General features: G+C 31.8%; 1 long non-coding RNA gene across 2 annotated transcripts in view; it reads left to right on the top strand.

Moving 5' to 3' along the window:
* The window catches only part of LOC141553350 (uncharacterized), a 204334-nt gene that overhangs the window by 18063 nt on the left and 164548 nt on the right, over positions 1-21723 (top strand). The window contains exon 3 of one of the 2 annotated variants that reach the window (XR_012485416.1): positions 21-106. This is a non-coding gene — a long non-coding RNA (uncharacterized LOC141553350). Of the gene's footprint in view, positions 1-20; positions 685-21723 lie in introns of those variants that run through there. The other variant, XR_012485415.1, reaches the window with a different exon arrangement.

Here is a 21723-nt window from a genome sequence, read left to right as displayed (position 1 = left end):
TCTTCCACACTTTCTTTCAGAATCTGAAATGCTGAGCCAGCTCTGATGATATGTGCTTCAACTTCATTACTTATATGTATATATCCCTGGAAAGTATACCACCAAGGTAAATAAACTTATCCCCAGCATTTAAATTTTCTTCATTTGCTGTAATCAGTGTTTCCATATATGGATAGTGTGGTGCTGGCTGGTGGAGAACCTCATTTACTATTATCAGGTCAAAATTAGCACTGGCAGCAAAGAATCAATTCATACTCTGTTGCATTTCAGCCTCAGGGTACACTGAGTGCACAATCGGCAGGATAGATAACAAATAATTAAAAGGAATTAAGTGGGGTTGGAAAAGGCTTCCTGTTCAAGATGGAATTTCAGATGGGACTTAAAGAAAGACAGAGTAATCAGGAAGCAGAAATTAGGAGAGATGCATTCCAGGCCCAGGGACAGTCATAGAAATGCCCAGAGGTGAAAGATGGAGTGTCTTGTTCATTTTGCTGTAAGAAGCCCACTGGATCAAAAAGTACAGCTGGGGAGTAAGGTATAAAAAGAGTAAAAAAGTGTCTGGCCCAGAGTGGTTAGACAATGGAGAACAATGAATATCTGACAGGATTTTATATTTTGATTCTAGAGATGATAGGAAGCCAGTGGAGTTTGTGTGTGTGTTGGAGGATTAAAAAAAAAAAAAAAAAAGGACATAGTTGTAATTTTGACACACCTTGGCAAGAAATTGGAAAAGGGGCTGGTGAAGAGAAAAGATAGTGAGGAGTCAAATGTGACATTCAGGTTATACACCTGGGGGATTGGGAATGCGATGCTGCTCTCAACAATTATAGGAAGTTTGGAGAAGTACAAGTTTTGTAGGGAAAGATAAAGAGTAATTTGGGCATGTTGCATTTCAGATTTCTACTGGACATCCAGTTTGAGGTATGTGAAAGACAATCAGAGATGTGAGATTGGAGATTAGCAGAGAGATTAGGGCATAATAGATAGATTAAAGAGTCATCAACATAGAGATAATCATTATATCCATGGAAGGTGATGAAACATATATACATACATATATTTGCATAGATATACACACATATAACATAAATGTGTCTTGTTAGTACATAATAATGTACATGGTATTTCTCCTTTTATCCTATGAGCAGGAATTATTTTTGCCTTGCTTTGTATCTCTAGCATTTAGTATAGTGTCTAGTGCATTGCAAGTTTCCTGACTTTGAGAATATATCCCTATTGATTATACCAATATAAAGAAGAAATACTAAACAAAGTAGTAGTTACTAATAGCTTACATTAAGTAGAATAAAGAAACTCAGACAAGATAATCCTCTGTATTTTTTAAACTTTATTTTAAAATAAATTTATGGATTCATTTTGCTTTGACAAAAAGTATACTTCCCAGATAACCAAACAATATCTTATACAAAGTACATTCAGTGAATATATATAATGCTCAATCTCTTAACAACATGATTCTGATTTATGATATGTGTCATATACCACATTTTAATTTATGTATCATTTAAACTTGGGGAAGATAGATTCTACAACTTTGATAGTGCCTGGCACATAGTAGGTACTTAGTAAATGTTTCTTGCTTGCTTGATTAAATGTGTGGAAGCAAGATCAATCATTGCTGATTTTATTTATCTTTGTGGCAATCATAGTATATATTGTTCTTTTGGCAGTTCTTTCTTCACTGTTTTGTTCTGCATAAATCTTCCCATGTCAAATAAAGATGGTACTCTTTTGAAGTCTGTGGTTGTTTTAAATTTTTGTGGCTTTTTGTTTTAAACTTAATGTTTTTTCTGTCTCTGCCTTCATTATAAAATTGTCAGTTTTCATTGCTGTCTGTCTTTAACACTTATGTTCCATCCCCTTAAGTGTAATTGGCTACTTTTTGTAAAATTGTTACAAAAGAATCAGCAGGCTCTAAGAGAGCAAAGAATTCTCCATTTGGATATAATGTATAATTTTTAAAGACAGTAACAATTGTAACTTAGCAAAATGAATGATAAATATTATATGCTCACTTGATCCTTATAAGAATCCTGTGAGGTAGATGTATATTATTCCCATTTCATAGATGAGAGGTTGAGTGACTGATTTAGTTTCTCAGTGCAAAGTAGGATTCAAACTCCTTATTCCAAGTCCAGGTCTCTATCCCTAGAACCACCCAGCTGTTTCTAAGTACACTATGCCTCTCTGTTGCCTTGATGTACAGAGATTCTGTAATTTCTATTGTGGCTGTTCAGAGGTTTTTGCTTTCTGTCTCATCTTTTCTTCTATCTATATCTACCATTAAGATCTGCTTTTTATTTTTATCTATTTATTTTTAAATTTCAAAAATATTAATAATAGCTTTTTATTTTCAAAGTATATGCAAAGGTAGTTTTCAAAATTCACCCTTGCAAAACCTTGTGAATTTTTCTTCCTTCCTTCTCCCCATACCCCTTCCCCTGGACAGCAAGTAAGCCAATATAGGTTAAACATGTGCAATTGTTCCAAACATATTTATATACTTGTCATGTTCCAGAAGAAAAATCAGATCAATAAAAGGAAAAAATGAGAAAAAAAGAAGCAAGCAACAACAACAAAAAAGTGAAACTATCATGCAATGATCCACATTCAGTCCCCACAATCCTTTCTCTGGATGCAGATGGCTATCTCTATCACAAGTCTATTGGAATTGGCCTGAAACACCTCACTGTTGAAAAGAGCCAAGTCCATCACAGCTGATCATCACTTAATCTTATTGCTTTTGTGTATAATGTTCTCTTAGTTCTACTCACTTCACTTAGCACTATTTAAGACCTATTTTTTACAATGCTTCTGAACTACTACTGACCACATTTAAATGGAGACATGAGATAGGACAGAGCTTTACATTCCCCAAACCATTCATCATGATCAGGACAACAACAAAAAGGCTCACTAAGGTAAGAAAATGTTTATTGATTAATCATGCTAGGCTTTGGGGATCCAAAGATAAAAATTAAACAATCCCTGCCTTTGGATCTTACATTTTATTTGTAAGAGATAAGAGAAATGAGTGATACAGTGGGAAAAAATGTTGGACTAGGATTTAGAAGAACCTGGTTCCAGGATAATATGAGCTCCTTGTAGATAGATGTCATCTCAATTCTGTGCTTGCATCCTCCATGACTTGTCCAATCCCTGACACTAATCTAGATTCTTAAAAAAAAAAAAAAAATGCGCTTGTTCCTTGTTGATTATTCTAGTCTGGACAACCTTGAATACATTCTTATGTGATTCCAGCCTCACTTTCCCTACCTATAAAATGAAGTGATTGAATTATATGATCTGTAAAGTTATTTCTAATTTTTGTAATCTACAAATCAAATGAAACAAAAATGAACATCCTCAAAGACTGTTTCTTTGTTTTTGTTGAAGCAATTGGGGTTAAGTGACTTACCCAAGGTCACACAACTAGTAAGTGTTAACAGTCTCAGACCATATTTGAACTCAAATCTTCCTGAATTCAGGGCTAGTGCTATATCCACTGTGCCATCTAGCTGATCCTGTGTTGTTGTTGTTGTTGTTGTTTTAATTAAGAAAATGAATTGCATTGACAGGTCAAATGGTTTTTGCTTTTAAGTTTCTAACATTAACAATAATGATATTTATTAGTTATCAATTTTTTTGCTCTAACAATAAGAAATTTTAACTTTCAAAGGAATATTAAGAAAAAAATTCATGAAAATATTAACTCTGCTATGAGTTAGTATCCTAGCATCATTTGTCAGTAGGGTGACCCCTTCTTGGAATTATAAAATTATTAGAGGTTGAAGGAATTATTAGAAATTATCTGAATAGCTTCTTTTGATTTTTAGATAGGGAAGCTGAGTTTGAGAGAAGGGAGTGACTTACTTAATAATGAGTTAATGTCAGAGCTTTTTCAGGAACCCAAAAATCTTGTTTTCAGTCTTGTGTTTCCCCCCCCCCCCTGGCAGAAAGGAAGCATGATATAGTTAAAAAAAAAAAAAAAAAAAAGATAAAATAAAACATTGTTTTGACTGTAATGAAAGAACTGTGTTCAAATCTCATAGCTGACATTTATTAGCTTTATAGCCATGAATAAATCATTTAAAATCTCTAAGCCTCAGTTCTCTCATCTATAAAATGAGGATAATATCACTAATAATATATGCCTCACAGGGCTGTATTTAACATCAATTGAGATGATGCATGTAAAATACTCTGAAAACCTTAAAGCATTATATAAATGCCAGATACTGTTTTTGTTTCCACATTACTGTAGTATATCCCCATGGGGATATTAGAAAGGGAACTCATCCATCATCCAGGGAGCCTGACTGCATAACCTTTAAGGATCCTTAGGCCTGGATTCTATGTTCATAAAAATCACTGAAAACAGTTGTTATAGAATTGTAATACTTGGGACTCAAAGGTCAAAAAAAATTGTTTCTTTTTTATGGATTTCAAATTAATAGATGCTGATCAAATACTGAAATCCTAATTTTAGTGGCTTTTTTCATTGTTGTGGACTCCCCATTTACAGATGATTATATAAAATCAATGATGTCATAATATAGACTATCACAAAATATTAATGTTATCATTGCATGCTATTTTTCTCTCTTTGAGTTTGATTTGAAGGCTAAGCATTACCTTGTGTGGAGAACAGTGTTTTTAGAGCAGGATGCCTTACTGAATTGTCTGTAGTACCCCCCAGAGAGCTTGCTATCTTGCAGACACACTGTATGTGAGAGGTATCTCCATTTTCAAATGTATTTAATAAAACTTTACACTTATTATTGGAATCTGAGATGGAACACAGAACACTGTCAAAGAGATAGCACCTCCCAGAACAGAGTGGCTGATGAAAAGATACTTACTAGAGGATGGGCATTTGATTATTCCTGTTATCAGCTACAAGCAGAGATGCTATCTTGTCTCTCCTTATTCTGATTCCTGACTGTTGAGGAAATGACATTGTGGAAATGAGAGTTATTAGACAGAATCTGTTGCCTGGTAATCAAAAAAAAATCTAAGAGAAACAAAAAAGAAAGAATACCTCTATTATTTCTAGCATCTTCATTATCTGAGCATTAATGTCAACAAAGCTTTACAATTCTTCAGGTTTTAAAGTGATCCATTCTAAAATTAGGACTTACAATTCAGAATATATATGTCTAGATTTATAAAAAAGTTAACATATCAACAATAATCTTAGGACAGATTTAATGTATATAAGTAAATGTGTGCAATTATAATTCACGTTAAATAGGCAAATGATAATATTAAAAGACTGATGTCCAACATTAGTTGACTGATGCAAAATATCGTGCCAGCAGAGTTGACTAATGTTCATTACAAATCAAATCATCCAGGATGCTAAATTACTTACTATTTTGTCATTTTTTAAGTATTATCTTTTGCTATGAACTGGTAAATTAGGCCTGGATCTACTAACATTTGTTTTCCTTCTTACTCTTCACTATTTAAATGTCTGGAGAAATACATACAAAGACACTGGTAGATATTTGTATAACGGAAAAATTACTGAACTAACCTGTCAATTGAGAAATGATTGAACAAGTTGTGATATATGATTATGATAAAATACTACTCTGTTATAAAAAATGAGTTTGATAATTTTAGAAAAACTAGATAGACTTGAATGAAATATTGAAGAGTAAAATGAGTAGAACCAAAAGAACATTATATGCAGTAACAACAATATTGTTTTAAGAATAACTTTGAATGACTAAGTAATTTTGACTATTATAAATACACAAATTAAAAGATAAATTAAGGAAGATACTATCTGTATCCAGTGAAATAAATGATAAATGTATGAATATATAATAATAAATGATAAATGTATTCACAGAATTTTATATACACACATATTTGTATCCAATGGTAGCTATCTCTAGAGCAGGGAGGATGAAAAAGAGGGAAAAGAAAATTACATGACAACTTTATTATATATTTAAAAAGAATAGCAAGTTATACATGACAGATTTACAATTTAATGGATAAGTTTTTCTATTCTATGTTATGAAAATGTTGATCTTATTTCTTAAGTTAAAAAATAAAATAAAAGATTATAAAAAAGAACAGTGCAGTAATGTCAGTCCTGCCATTAGCCAACAGTGAGACCTTACAAAAGGCATTCAAACTCTCTGAACCTCATCTATAAAATTAGTGGTTTGGACAAGATGATTTCTGAACTAGCATCCCATGTCACATATCTTTGGAGAAAAGAACAATGAACAAATCTAAGAAATGGAAGGGGTTGAAAGAGGAAGGACAGGAAAAGACAAAGAAACAGAGGAGTATACAAATAGAAATAGAGAAGAAAAAAGAGAGAACATGAAATAGAAATCTGGAAGGAGAAACAGAAACAAGGTAAGAAACAAGAGACAGAGGAGAGATAGAGAGGGACACACACACACACACACACACACACACACACACACACACACACAGAGGAGACAAAGACAAAGAGAGAGAGAGGCAATAAAGAGCAACAGAAATATGAGGGATAGAAGTAGAGGCAGAAAGTATTAGAAAATATTCTGAGTCAAGAGAATGTACTTGGAGTATTTAAATTTCCAGAATCTAAAGAATATATATATGTGTATATATATATATATATATATATATATATATATATATATATATATATATATATGCATATAAATATATTTATATACACACACATATATACATATACATATATACATATACAGAGAGAGATTTACATATATATACATACACACACACACACATATATATATATATATATTATATGCATATAAATAAATAGATATTAGTGTTTGTGTGTGTGTGTGTGTGTGTGTGTGTGTGTGTGTGTGTGTATTCCTGCTAAATATCTCAGTAATACGAATCCTGGAAGATAGGGGAGCAAAAGATAATCTAAGGTATAACCATCCATACCCATTCCCAACATACCAAATAAATAATAAAACTGCCTTTAAATGTAGACAACATAGTGACAATAGACCAAAATGATGATGATGATGATGATGGTGATGATTAAAAAACTACAAGAAAGTAATTCTTACAGAAGTAAAAAGAAACAATTTAATACCTTTTTTCTTAGGGTGCTATAACCCCCAAGTATTCCTCTCCTCTAGTAGCTTAAAGGCTATTAGATTTTAAATCTTTCTTGGCAACTCTAGTTTTAATATCTCTGTGACTTTGTCAAATTGAATCCTTGATTCAAACCAACCCAGAAAATTTAGAGGAAGGAAAGAGGCAATTTTAAAAAAGAAGGAAAAGAAAAGCAAAGATTTACCCTTTTGCTGCTATCATTTTGCACTGTTCTAGAACTAGATTGCTAATTTTAGCAAGCAGACAACAAAACAAATTAAAGTTATAAATATGACAAAAAGAAGCAAAACTGTTAATGATGTAATGTTTTATTTAGAAAATCTCAGATTATGTGTATGAAACTGTGACAATAGTCTCAGTAAAGTAGCAGACTATAAAATGAATACATTTATACATGACATATATATATATATATATACATATACATATATATATATGTAGTCTAAGAATGAAATAATAAAATGGAAATTCTATTCAAAATAACTGCAATATACATAAGATGTATAAAAATGAATCAACTAAGGTATACTTGAATTTTTTATAAACTATTCCTTATTTAAGTCATTATATTACTGGAGGCATATTTATTACTGATACCTGGGCCATGGCAATATTATAAAAATGGTAATATTATATACATTAATATACAGGTTGAATGCATAACCAATCAAATTACTGAAGGGATAGAGGTACATATAAAAGACAAAATAAATTTGAATTAGCAATATATCCCAATTCTAAAAATAGAAATAAAGGGAAAAAAGTAGGAATAAAGGAAAAATAACAGTTTCAGTCCCCATATTATATTATAATGAAGTGACAATCAAAATTATTAGATATTGGCTTAAATATTTTTAAAATATATCATTGTAATGGCTTTTAAGGAAAGAATAAGAAGCAATTGATCTTGATAATTTAGTGTAAATTATTTGGATAACTACTTATTTGACAAAAATTGCTTGAAAAATTGGGAAGCACAAGACAGAAATCAGGTTTAGTATAAAATTTTATGCCATATTTACCAAAATGAAACCATCACCCAAAAATGCCTGAATATAAAAGGTCATACCAGTTTAAAAGTTGAAATTCAACCAGATTAGCTAACTTTTAAAAGCTATTTAGGGAGAGAATTCATAAGCAACCAAAAAATAGAGGCAATCACAAAGGAAAAAAGTTGATTCCTTTTTGCGGCCCCCCCAAAAAAAAAATCAACAGAAATAGTACACAACAGATTAGATTTAATGGAGTGGGGAGAGAGAATCTTTGTAGCAAATATCTTTGATGAGGCTCTGCTAGTCAAGATATATAGACAACTAACAAGGGGATATGAAACTAAAAGTATTTACCAATAGAGAAGTGCTCAAAGACAAAAATAAATATATTTGCACATAAAATAAATAAGACTTTTATAAATAAAATAAGTTGAGATAAAATAAGAACAGAAATTTTCAAATAGAAAAAGAAAAGAAATCCATATCAAAGCTAAAAGCATCATATCTCAATTACACAAAGAATTGACAGTTATATACAACCCCAAAAGTTATTTCCCAACAGATTAAATTGTATGGGTATAAATACAGTTTTCAGAATAATTACAAACTATTGATGACCATTTGAAAATGTACTCCAGACAACATTACAAAATACAACATGGATTGTTTAGATTAGGTAAAACTTTTAAAGACTGCACAAACAAAACCAACTCAACCCAAAATTGGAAGGAAAGCAAAACAAAAAAACAAACAAAACAAAAACCTGGGAAATTTTTTTTTGCAGAAAGTGTTTCTGATAAAGACTGCTAAAGATTTCACTTTTCAAATATGTAGAGAACTGAGTCAAATTTATAAGAATACAAGTTATTCTCCAATTATTAAATGGTCAAAGGAGATGAACAAATAAACAGATGAAGATATTTGTATGGAAAAATACTCTAAATCACTATTGATTAGAGAAATTCAAATTAAAACAACTCTGAGATACCATCTCATACCATGGTTAATATGACAGAAAAGGCAAATGATAAATTTTGGACAACATATGGAAAAATTGGGACACTAATGCACTGTTAGAGTTGTGAACTGATCCAACTCTTCTGGAGAGCAACCTGGAACTTTGCCCAGAGGGAAATTTGATCCAACAGTATTACTATTAGGTCTGTATCTTAAAGATCATAAAATTGAAAAAAAATTCAAAAATATTTATGGCAACACTTTTTGTGGACTCAAAGAACTGGAAATTGAAGAGATGCCCAGCAACAGAGGAATGGCTAAACAACTTGTGAAATATGAATGTAATGGAATACAATCTTTTATAAGAAATGATGAATGGACAGATTTCAGAAAAAAAAACTAGAAAGATGTTTAGTGAAGTGAGCAGAACTAGGACAAGAATGTACATAGTAACAGTGATATTGTGCAATATGCAACTGTGATTGACTTAGCTATTCTTAGCAATACAATGATTGAAGACAATCCCAAAAGTCTAATGTTGGAAAATGTTATCTACATTCAGAGAAAGAATTGATGAATTCTGAATGAAGATCAAAGCATACTATTTTCACTTTGTGTGTATGTGTATGTATGTGTGTTTCCTTTTGTTGTTTCTTCTTTCACAATATTTTTAATGTGGAAATATGTTTTACATAATTGAACATGTATAACCTATCTCCAATTGCTTGCTATCTTGGAGAAAGAGGAGAAAAGAATGGAATTTAAAATCTTATAAAAAAGCAATGTTGAACAATCGACTTTCCATGAAATTGAAAAAAAAAATAATATTTACATCTTTTAAAGGGGGGCAGGGAGAATCAGTACTCCAAACCTCTATTAGAAAAATGCAAATTAAAACCACTGTAAGGTTTCACTTTACATACAAAAAAGCAAAGGTGACTAAAAATGGAAATAAAACAAAACAAATAATTGCTGAATGAGTTGTGGGAAAACAGGCACAAAATATATTGTATAGCATTGTGAATTGTTTCAACTATTCTCTGAATTTATTTGGAATTAAGATAAAAGTGATTAAATTATCAATATCTTTTGACTCAGGAGTTCTGTTACTAGATGAATAACCCAAGCAAGTCAAGGATAAAAATGAGGGTCTATAATATAGTAAAAACTAATATTTATATGGTGCTTACTTTGTATGATTGGCACAGGATCACATAGTAAGTTTCTGAGATTGTATAGGAACTCAGGTCTTCTGAGTCCAATATTAACCACTGCTTCACCTCACTGGTAACAACCAAATGAGGGAAAAAGTGGTACTTATCAATTAAAAAGAAAGATTGATATGTGAATATAGTGAAATATTACTATACATTAAGAGATAACTAACAGAAAAAAAAAGAGATTTGAATAAACTGATATGGAACAAGTTACCATAATTAACTGAAAACTATACAAAATAGCTATAATAACATAAATGAAAGGATCAGGTAAAGGAAGCTGAACTCTATGTAGCTAAATATCCATTTGAAGTAGCAGTGATGGTGCCAGAGAAGAGATTATAAAACATGCTTCTACCAGTGAAGAATATAGTATATATATATCATCTGATGCAACTGCTGGATTGGGCATTTTTTTTATTGTTTTCTTTGTTACAAAAAAAGTCAAATCTATGGAGATGCAAAGAATTCCCCAATACCCTCTTACCATCATGACTGTGATGGAAAAAGGGATAGGGTCCTCATTGTGATTACTTTGATACAAAGATTTACGAGTCTACTTAAGCAGGTCAGCATCTTCATTATCACTACTAGTCTTCAATAGTTGTCTAAAACACTGAGAAGTTAAGCTGCTTGCTCAGAATCACATAGTTAATATATCAGAGAAGAAACTTGCTAGTTTCAGATGGGCTCTTTGAGGCTTTTGACTTCAATAAAATAAACTATTAAAATTAATAAATATTTCTGTTACTTATATAATATTCTTTTGGTTCTGATCATTGTTCTTCATTATTCCGTGAAAGTCTTTTCATGTTTTTTCTTTGCTAAAATCATTGACTTTATTATTTCTTATAGCATAGTAGTATCCCATCACAATCAAAGGGAAGGAAGGAAAAAAAAAAGGATGGGAGAAATTTACATAATAATTTTGTTGTATATGTGAAAGGAATAGCAAATTGTATATAATAGATTTGCAATTTCATGTATAATCATCTTTTATATTGTACTATTATAGAAATACTTGTTTTATTCCAAAATTTAAAAGAAAAGATAAATTAACAAATAGAAAGCACCTTGATTATGAGAAATATCATCTCATTAATTAAGTAGATTCCTATTTACGTTTCCATTGTCAACTCTAATTATTTTATGGTTTGAATTAATGTCCTTTACCAGTATTGCAACTCAATCACACACACATATACACACATACATACTTGACATGTATACAAACACATATATGTAGAAATTTAAGTGTACTTGAATTTCAGATATGTTTTACTTCAAAATACTAGCTAAGCAATATATGTTAACATTTTCCAACAGCCTTTCAAGAAAAGCAAATAGTGTGAATATTGGATTTGATCACTTCTGAAGTTCCTCTTCATTCTCTGAAAATCTATGCTTCTGAATATATGAATACGTATGATCTCAGAAGGCACAGATTATGTTTGTAGCTCCCATTGAAACTATATTTAGATTCATCTCTTGCTTTTCTCTAAAATTGACTAGCCATGTTTCAAAATTTAAGATTTTTTCCTTTATTAAATTTAGCCATAGAAACAAGAAATATACAAATGTGAACCAAATGGAATACCCATTTGTAATTATTCTCCCTGAAGAGAATGATTTCTAGTAGTACACAAGCATATGTGGTCATACACACATGGAAAACACACACATTTACTCCACTGAATAAATGCATTGGTTTCTCCATAGCCCCACCAGCTTTGAGTTCACAAGATTATAGAGATAGAATTGGGAAGGAACTTAGAAGTCATCTACTTCAGGGCTTCTTAAACTTTTCCCACGTGTGACCCATTTTCATCCAAGAAATTTTTACCCGACTGAGTACATAGGTATATAAATTAGGTATGTAAATAGAACATTTATTGATAATAAATCATGATTTCATGATTCTCCACATTCAGTTGTATGACACAACATGAGATCATAAGCCAAATTTTAAGAAACTTTGATCACATCAACATCACACTTTATTGAGGAAGAAGTCAGACATAGAGAAATTAAAATAACTTATTGAAGAAAAGAAAAAAAAAACAAACAAGTATCAGAGAGCTGAAATAAAACTTAGAAGTTATCTAATCTAACTTTAATGAGTAGTTATGTGGCCCAGTGGACAGAATTCACAGACCTGAAGTCAGGAAGATCTGAGTTCAACTGTGGTCTCAGACACATTAAACTGTGTGACTCTGGACTAGTCATTTAGCCCTTTTTGCCTTAGTTTCCTCATCTGTACAATGAGCTAGAGAAGGGAATGGCAAACTACTCTAATATCTTTAACCAAGAAAACCTCAAATGAGGTCATAAAGGATGGGACACAACACTGAACAACAAAAGTCTAATTTTATTGTTTTATAGGTAAGGGAACTAAATTCCAAAAAGATTTAATAACGCACTAATTAGCTTTCAACTCCTAAAAAACCTAATTCTCTTCCTTTAATATGCAGTTCCTTTAGCATTTGCAGCATGAAGCTTTTGCTAATCTCCCCCAATTGATTGTTTTCCCTCCCAAACTTCCTTATATTTAACTATGTTGTACATATTTTTATTCATTAACTTTTTATTTGTGTCACTTATATTTTTATACTTTTTTATCTTCCCAGTTGGAATGTAAGCTTATTATTAAACTTATTATTATTAGGAATTTTTTTTATTCTTTATATTTCTATATGCAGTATATAAATATGTGTATACATACAAGATCGCCTTCTTATTTTAACCAACAAAAAAATGCAAAGCAAACCAAAAGTACTCATTGGAGCTTATAACTAGTCCACACAGTTCTTGTTGTCTTGAATAGTTACAGGAAACATAAAAGAACTTTTCTTCTGCCTAGAAAGCTGGATCCTAGAGATATTTCTGCTATACTGCTTCCTCCAGGTACTGATATTGCTGAGGCATAGTAGTTTCCTGGGAAAGAACTATTTGCAATGGCAGGCTTCCTTTTCCTTAGGTACCAAAGTCTATCCTTATTTTCCAGTATCCTGTCTCTGTCCATGTTCCTCTCTCCCATGAATCTTAGTTCTGGCTCACTTGAGCTTCCTTTTGAAAGCACAGATTATTGTTCAGATTCCTACAGAAGAAAGATACTGCCCCTAACCCAGCAAAGAGAAATTCTCAATTATTGCAATGTGGGGCTAGTGGGGAAGCTGACCATTTACATGGAGACATATCTTTAAGGCTTTATCAAAAAAAGATTTAAATCTTTAATTAAGTTTAATTCTTTAAGCTTTTTAAATTGACAGGGCCACTAACTCTGATCATATCCTCTACCTAGCTAAAGGGAATGATATCCAGATGTTAAGTAATCATTTTATTTTTTCATTTACCCAATGAAAATTTGTTAAAATACCTGCTATATGCTAGGTCTATATGCTAATAGACATTAGAAATAATCTCCAATATCAATGATATCTTGCTGTTCTCAAGGAACTGACCATCTACAAGTAGTTATACAAACAATATAAGGGAGTATATGTGCCTCAGTAATCTTTGAGTAGTTAGAATGTCCTTTTAATTTATGAGCTTTTGAGAACTGTGGAATTTTTGAGTTCTTGAGAAATATTACAATAACTTTACCAATTCATATTATCTTCCTACCCTCTTCTAATTTATCAATTTCTAAAAATTCTATTCTAATTTCCCTTTTATATTTTCCTTTCCTTTTTCATACCATGACAAAGATTTTCCAAGATAGGCAAAATTCATTCGATTATAGAATTTAAATCCTTCCAGGTTTACTTTCTTCTTATGCGCGCACACACACACACACACAGATACAAACATACATATATCCAGTACATGTCCCTTTCAAAATATTTTAAAGATATTTTTGATTTTATTTTAATTAGCTTATATTTGCCTTTTTAACCAGAATAAGCATTCATAGCCAAATTTTCCAAAATTGTAACTACTGCTTATTACAATACTTTTAAATTAAAGTTCCTCTAAATTAAATTAAATCGAACCATTGAATATATTTTGATGTTTCAAAGTTGCATAGAAGATTTTAATATGAATGCCTTATTCAATGACCAATTATTATTTTTTTAAAGTTTTTAATATGTACGATGTTCCTAGAACTTTGCTAGGCAATGGGGGAGAAAAAATTTTAGGTAATATTTTATATGCACAATCAAAGTTATGATTTTGAAGTATTTGAGAGGAGGGATTGCCTTTTCTATTTTCATTATTTAGCACAGAGCCTGCCACATAGTAAGTACAGTGAGATACATTAATTAAGGTACATAATAGGTACACTGAGTACAGTGAGACCATTGAGGGCTTCAAAGATCAGAATCAATATCGCATTAGAAGAAAGAAAAAAATGAAGATACTCTTTGTAAATAAGATACTTTAAATTTGATATATTCAAATAATCTAAATGAAAAATGAGAAATGGATAAAGAAAAATTATGATCATTTAGTACAATAAATAAAAGCGGCCAAAGGAGCCTAAAGTAGTTTCCACAATCAAACACTTGTTTGATCTCCTTGCCAATAGTAAGCCAAGGCTTTTAACAATTTAATACATAAATATACTTGTAAAAAAAAAGTTACAAAGGTTGAGGGAAATTTTCCACACTATTTCTAATAGTGGAATCATCACATTTGATCTCTTAACCCTTCATCCTCTCAGGCCTCAATGTGACAAATTGGTGAATGTGGCTATAGAAGCATAGTGTGAAGAATAATTAGATCCTGAGTACACAGAGAAGAAAATTTATGCAGAAGTTTTTAATATATTTAAAAACACAAAAAGACATATTTTCAAGATGTCTGAAAGTTGAGATGTTGAAAAATTAGTGGAAAAAAAAGTGCAGTGTATTTTCTCCCCTCCCCAAAAAAGATTATGATTAAAAACATCAAAAAAACTCTAAGCCTTCTTTCTTATCTCCATAAAATCTTTATGCAAATTAGCCAGCCACTTCTCAGTGGTGTCTAGACATGTACAAGAAGCAGTAGGACATAATGGAGGCTGTTTTGGAATTGGAATGAGGACTTGGCTTTGCATACTCCCTCTGCCACTATTTGTGTGACCTCGGGGCAGGGTCACTTCATTTCTGTGGCATTCAATTTCCTCATCTGCTTGACTAGATAGTCTCTTAGATCCCTTATAGCTCTATAAAAATGGAAAATATATCAGTCAGGATAGATTGGGGTCTTTGTGTTTGGATAGTCAATTACTGAAGTGTAAAACTCTGCTGCTGATCTTTTAACCTTGATCTACAAAATGCAAAGGTCTTAATCCCAAAAGAATTCTGGTTTGTAGACTCAAGACAAATTTCAGAGATTCTTCTTTTTCCCCAACATACTGAAACATGGAATTATTTCATCCACAGGACCCTTATTTTCTTTTTTCTGCAATGAGGTCTAAAAAAAGGAAAGGTAGATATATAGGGAATAAATATCAGTATTTGTGCTTCACATTCACTATTACAAATCCATTTCACCAAATTATTCTGTCTACATAACATTGAGAGTGTAGGTAGGAAAAATGGCCAGCATGAATTTGCCAAGGATGAAGAATACAAGACAAATTAAATAAGTAATACTATACCTTTTGAGCACAGAATGTATGAAGGTGTGTAGAATGAAGTTTGGAAATAATGAAAATAAGCATCAGCATTTATATAACACCTCCTATGTGCCAGGTACTGTACTAAATATTTTACAAATTTTATTTCATTTGATCTTCACAGCAGTCTTAAGAGGTAAATGCTATTATTAACCTGATTCTGCAAATGAGGAAATTGAGGCAAACAGAGGAAATAAGCTAGTAATGCTAGATTTAGACCAAAAAAAGATGAATCTTCCTAACTCTAGATAAACTTTTCTCCAGATTTTTAGCAAGGTCATTAAATGCTCTGTTAAGAAATTTACAATTTTCCCAATGCTATTATGGAGTCACTGAAAGCTTCCAGCAGAGCAAAGACACAATCAGAACAAATCATTAGAAAGATTAATTAGGTTGCTGTGTGGAAATTTGACTAGAAAACCTTTTCAATTCAAATTATGTTACAGAAAATCTCCCTAAAATATCCAAGTCCACTTCCTTGACCAAGGAATATCACTATATATTTCTTGTAGGTTTTAGGATCCCACAGGACATCAGAATCATTAAGCAATAGTTATTATTTGGGAAACTGCAATTCACTTTTGCCAGTCTTGTATATGAAGATATAGGAGATTAGTCTGGATGTGTTCTAAATCCAAAGGATTGTTCTTTAAAATTAATTCCTGGGGTGAAAAATTAATTGTTAATTGACAGGCCCAGTTCCTGGGATTTGGAGTAGCAGAAGGTTCCTTGAATTACTGAAAAACTCCAAATGTCTTTAATTAAAGTCCACAAAAGCTGTCTAGTTAAATTACTTAGCCTAAGAAAAGTCAACATTCTACTTGTTACAAATATGACAAAATAAGACTTTGTCATCATGCAGCTTGACCTAGTATATGATAAACAAAAGTTACTAGTAGAACGTCCTCATTATAATTAAATGTTTAATAAAATGTATGCTTTATTTATTAAAATATTTCAGAAAATGCTATTTTGGAAAGAGAAAATGTTCTGAATTTTACTCTAAGTCCACTGAATGGAATACCCTCCAACTATATCTCTGTTCATTGAAATCTGCCTTCTTCTTCAAGGCTCAGTGGAAGTATAACTTTCTCCTTCCAATTTTCCCTTAAGGAAGCTTTATTTTCTTAGTCTAATATGATTCTTTTTTGTTTTCATCTATGCATGTAGTAATATTCTTATTTAATCAGATAGTATACTTGTTCCATCCTACCACCCCCAGATTGTAAATTGCATAAGGATCTTTTTTCTTTGTTTGAAATCTTTGTAGATCTAGCACCAAGCACAGAGCCCTAAACTCAGTGAATGTTTATGTTTGGCAGAAGCAACAAGAGGGTTGGGAGAGCAAGAGGGTTGGGGGAAGGAATTTTCTAAGCATTAAATTATAAAAATGGAATGGGTAATTCAGAGATAATAGGTTTCCCCCTTCCTTTAATTTCTTAATTTCTAAGGAAAATTAGTTTTAACTGTATAAAGAAAATTTAAATTCAGGAAGACCTAAAATTCTTATTACCTGTGTGACCTCAGGCAAGTCATTTAATCTGTTTGGCTCAGTTTCCTCAACTGTAGAATAGAGATAATAATAGCACCTATTTCCCAAGATTGTTGTGAGGATCAAATAAAATAATATCTGCAAAAGTACTTAGCCCAATAATTGACATATAATAGCCACTATCTTTTCTTTTTTTTTCCCCCTCTCATAAATCTGTACAAGATAACATGTTCTATAAAAGCTGTAAGACTGTAGAGCCAATATGAGCAGTCTGATGATATCCCTAGAAGACTGTGGTGGACCTGCAGCTTCAGAGGGATAAAATGTCGTTGCAAAATGCTCCATGTCCTCATGTTTCTAGCATGTGTTCTTTCCTTTGCCCATTCCCTATATTTGTCTACTCTTTCCACTGATATATTTACCAAAGAGTATGACCTGGGTTCACAATGAAAATGTTTAATTAATACTTTTCTTAATCTTATTTGATTATGTCTTTACTTCAGTCAAATTATATCCTCTGACTGACTAAGAAAGGTAAAAAATATTGTTGAGGGATCATGAACTATGGTTGTCAGTGGATTTGGCCTCTAAGAATACCCTGTGACATGGGATAGCTTTGTATGGGAGAACCACCATGTGATTAGTTGTGTGTTCCCTAGAACTACAATGCAGAGCAGGTGCCAACTTGTCAAGGATGTTGTAAAGGGGATTCTTGCTTGGTGATGATTTAGAACAGATAATGTTTGAGATCTCTTTTAACTATGAGATTCTTTGATTATTTAATAATTGTTGCTGTTTGCTAAATCAATCAATAAAGAGATAAGTAAAGAAGACTCACTGAAGGTATATGATACAATCTTCCTCTGCTAGTCCAGGTTGGGCTAATTATGTAGCAATATTTATTAGGTAATTATTATGTACCAGTTACTGTTATGCACGGCAGGTGATAGCTAGATGTATAAAAGGCAATTACTGAAATGAAAGACCTTACTGTCAACTTGGGAAAATGGGGCCTACCTGCAAAAGTTAATCCATACTCTTTTGGATTTATATCTTTTCCATGCAGGTTGCTATTCCCTTCCATGACACAGACCAAACCCATTCATGCCTCCCCATCTTGTCTTGTTGTCATCTGTACATTCTTGTAAAGTAAGCAAAGGAGTTCACTTGACTGGCTAGAATATTTCCTCAGTCCTTTCTAATGCTGTGCCTGTACCAACGTAGCATGTAGGTGGACTATTCTTCAGTTGTTCTGTTTTTTTCTTCATTAGCAAAGCGTATTTCTTCTCCTTCCCACCCCAGTTGTACATTTCTTTAATATCTTTTAAACAATTTCTCTGAGGAATTCTTTTCACTTGAGGTGGAGGATAAATTTATATATGTCTATGCTACATCTTTCCATTGCTTTTTGGGGGATCCTAAACTTGGAGACAATATCATTCTATGACTTGCAACCACACAACATCACCTGAAAAATATTAGTGTTAAAATCACCTAGGAGAATATTTTTATTATTTGCCCTTTGCTTTAGAAAGAAACTTGAAGTTATTTAAAGCACTTTATGAATCTTCAATGGTCATCCAGCCAATTTCTTGCCTTCAAATCAATTCAGGATCCATTTCATTGTCAGTTTGTAGTTTCTGTCCCCAATATACACATTGTTAGATGAGTTCTGTAAGTTTTCCATCTAAGTGCATTTTATGGTCTAGACTGAGGTATCAAACTCAAACAGAAAATAGAGCCACTGAAGTGTACATAGGGATATCTGTGGGGCACATATTGACTTAAAAATTACATATCAAAATTATCTATATTCCATTACAATTTTATTTATTTTGTTAAATATTTCCCCAATGATATTTTAATCTTGTTTGGAAATGTTAGGGAATCTGTTTGACACCTCTGGTCTAGAAAATAGGTCTCATTCATTTACTTGTTTTCTTTTCTTTTTTTTCTACACAGATCCCATTACATCATGAAATAAAACCAAATTTAAATTTTAAACTTTTTTTTCACTACTTCTTGTTCCCCCTCCATTCTACTCTTTACTCTGAATCCAATTCAGGATTGAATCATCATTTCTTTTGATCATTAAGAAATTAAAAAGACGTAAAAGATTGGCCCAAAACAAGCATTTATTTTTAATTAATAACTACATATTTAGAACTATATGTCATATCATATATTTCATGATGGATTTTAATTTTAAATCTAACAAATTAAGTTAATGATAGAAACAATTTATAATCTACTTGGTTTTAGATGGCTAATAGAGGGGAAATATAAGCAGATTCTTATTTGACTTTCCCACACCAAAGTAACTCCATTGCAGCCATCATCCTTTTCTGTCTTTCAGTCTATAGATGCTTTTCCCTCTCCTCATTTTGGAACCTTGATTCTTCCCTAGAAGTGCTAGGCTCTGACAGGTAAACATTCTTCTTATCTTGTCCAGATTTAGACCTCTACATTATTTCTATACCTGTGCTAGTCCGTTTCTCCCCACCTCCATTTCCCAGCTTTCCTTTATGTTTGTCTTCACTCATTAAAATATGACCTCTTCCCTGACAAGAACTGCCTGGCTTGCTTATATTTATAATTGCCAATACTTAGCATAATTGTTGGCACTTAATAGATCCTTTATCCACTTCTCTGTCTATATGTCAGTCTGTCTGTCTACCTATCATCTATGATTTATCAAATCCCAGTACATTTAAAAGGACTTGGAAGGATTTGTCAAGTCATAATCATGACGAGGTACCTCAAACTATTGGAATGTTGAATTCTAGAGTGGCTTTACCCTTAATTAAAAAAATCTTTAAAATCGGAGTATGTAATGCTTAAATAAAAATTCTTCATATCAGAGATATTCTTTATTTCTCTTGTCATACTGTACTTCATGAATACATGAAAGTAATGTGGCTGCCAGAGCACAAATTCCCACTGGACTTGCCATCTGATCTAGTACTCATTTATTTGTGGAGAGTGGCCATTGTAAAGAGAACCTTTAAAAGAGAAAATGGCCAGCAGATGTTTCCTGTTTATGTAGCTGCCCCTTACAAATTTAATGGGTGAGTATATAAAGCACTGTTATTTAGGATTTGTAAAAAAAAAAAAAAAAAAGTGAGGATGGGGAGAAGTCATAATATGCAGTATTTTTTTTTTATTTTCTTCAAGCAGAAAGACATCTTCTCTATCTACTTGGATGAGAACTTTTAGAAATTCTCCAGCAAAACAAAAGCAAACAATACAAAGTAAAAAATGCTACCAAGCAAATAAGGGATCATAAACTATAATAGCTATTTTCACCCATATTAAAAAAAAAAAACAAAGAAGAGCCCAGCATCATTTAATATTTCTGCTTCTCTTTGGTGTATTTATTGGCATATCACTTCAATTTTTGGAGCCGCCATTTTCTAATCTGCAGAGTGAATAGAATAATGAGTTCTATCTACCTCTTCCAGTTGTCATAAGGTTTGCTTTTTTATAAATACTAAAATGCTATGTGTTACATATATGAGATAAGAACATAAATTACAGTGCATGCTTATTTATATATTCATGTAAATATGTAAAACATGTATATATGTATTATAAGGACTAGAGTTTTTATTTCATTGTTACAAGATTATATTGCTAGAATTTGCAACTTCACTAATTCAAGGTAATACTTTCTTTGTAACTTATAGTAGAGATTCAAGTCCAGTCAAGGTTTGTTTTAGGCAGGACTTAATCCAGGTCTTTCTGACTTCAAGTGTATCTCTCTAGGAACTATGCCATGCCATGTATTATTAGAACTCTACTAAAAAAACAGAATTTCTAGTTTTCTTAGTTTAGTTTACTATGATATTTGATCAGAAATATTTAAAATTGTTAGGAATGTCCCTATTAAGTCAAAGAGAAATAAAATATAGCATCATGCACAGTATACATTGTTTCCCAAAAGTCTTAGTACAGTTTTAAATTAAGTAGCTTAGATCAGCTCCAAGACATTTGGGATACCTCATTTAGTATAGCACACATATGAAATGTAGGTTTCTAAGGTAAAGAGTGAGAAACAATTTGTGACTCTGTGAGTGATAAGAATTGCACATTTCTAAATAGTCTAATTGGGATCATTGCCTAATAATGAGTCAATAGGTTACTGGAGAAATAAATCAAATCAATATGAGTCAACAGGGTACTGGATAAATTTAGTCATGTAAATATGGATATTCTCAAGATAAATTAAACTAGATGACATGAAGAAGTGAAACTAAATGTAAGCATAGTTCATAGGATTTCCTGGAGACACAAATAAAGACATAGAAGAGAGGATATAATTATGTACTCAAT

This window comes from Sminthopsis crassicaudata, chromosome 2, assembly GCF_048593235.1.
Source record: "Sminthopsis crassicaudata isolate SCR6 chromosome 2, ASM4859323v1, whole genome shotgun sequence".
Taxonomy (NCBI): Eukaryota; Metazoa; Chordata; class Mammalia; order Dasyuromorphia; family Dasyuridae; genus Sminthopsis; species Sminthopsis crassicaudata.
Note: the sequence above shows the minus strand (reverse complement) of the source record. Positions and strands in the feature narration are given on the sequence as shown.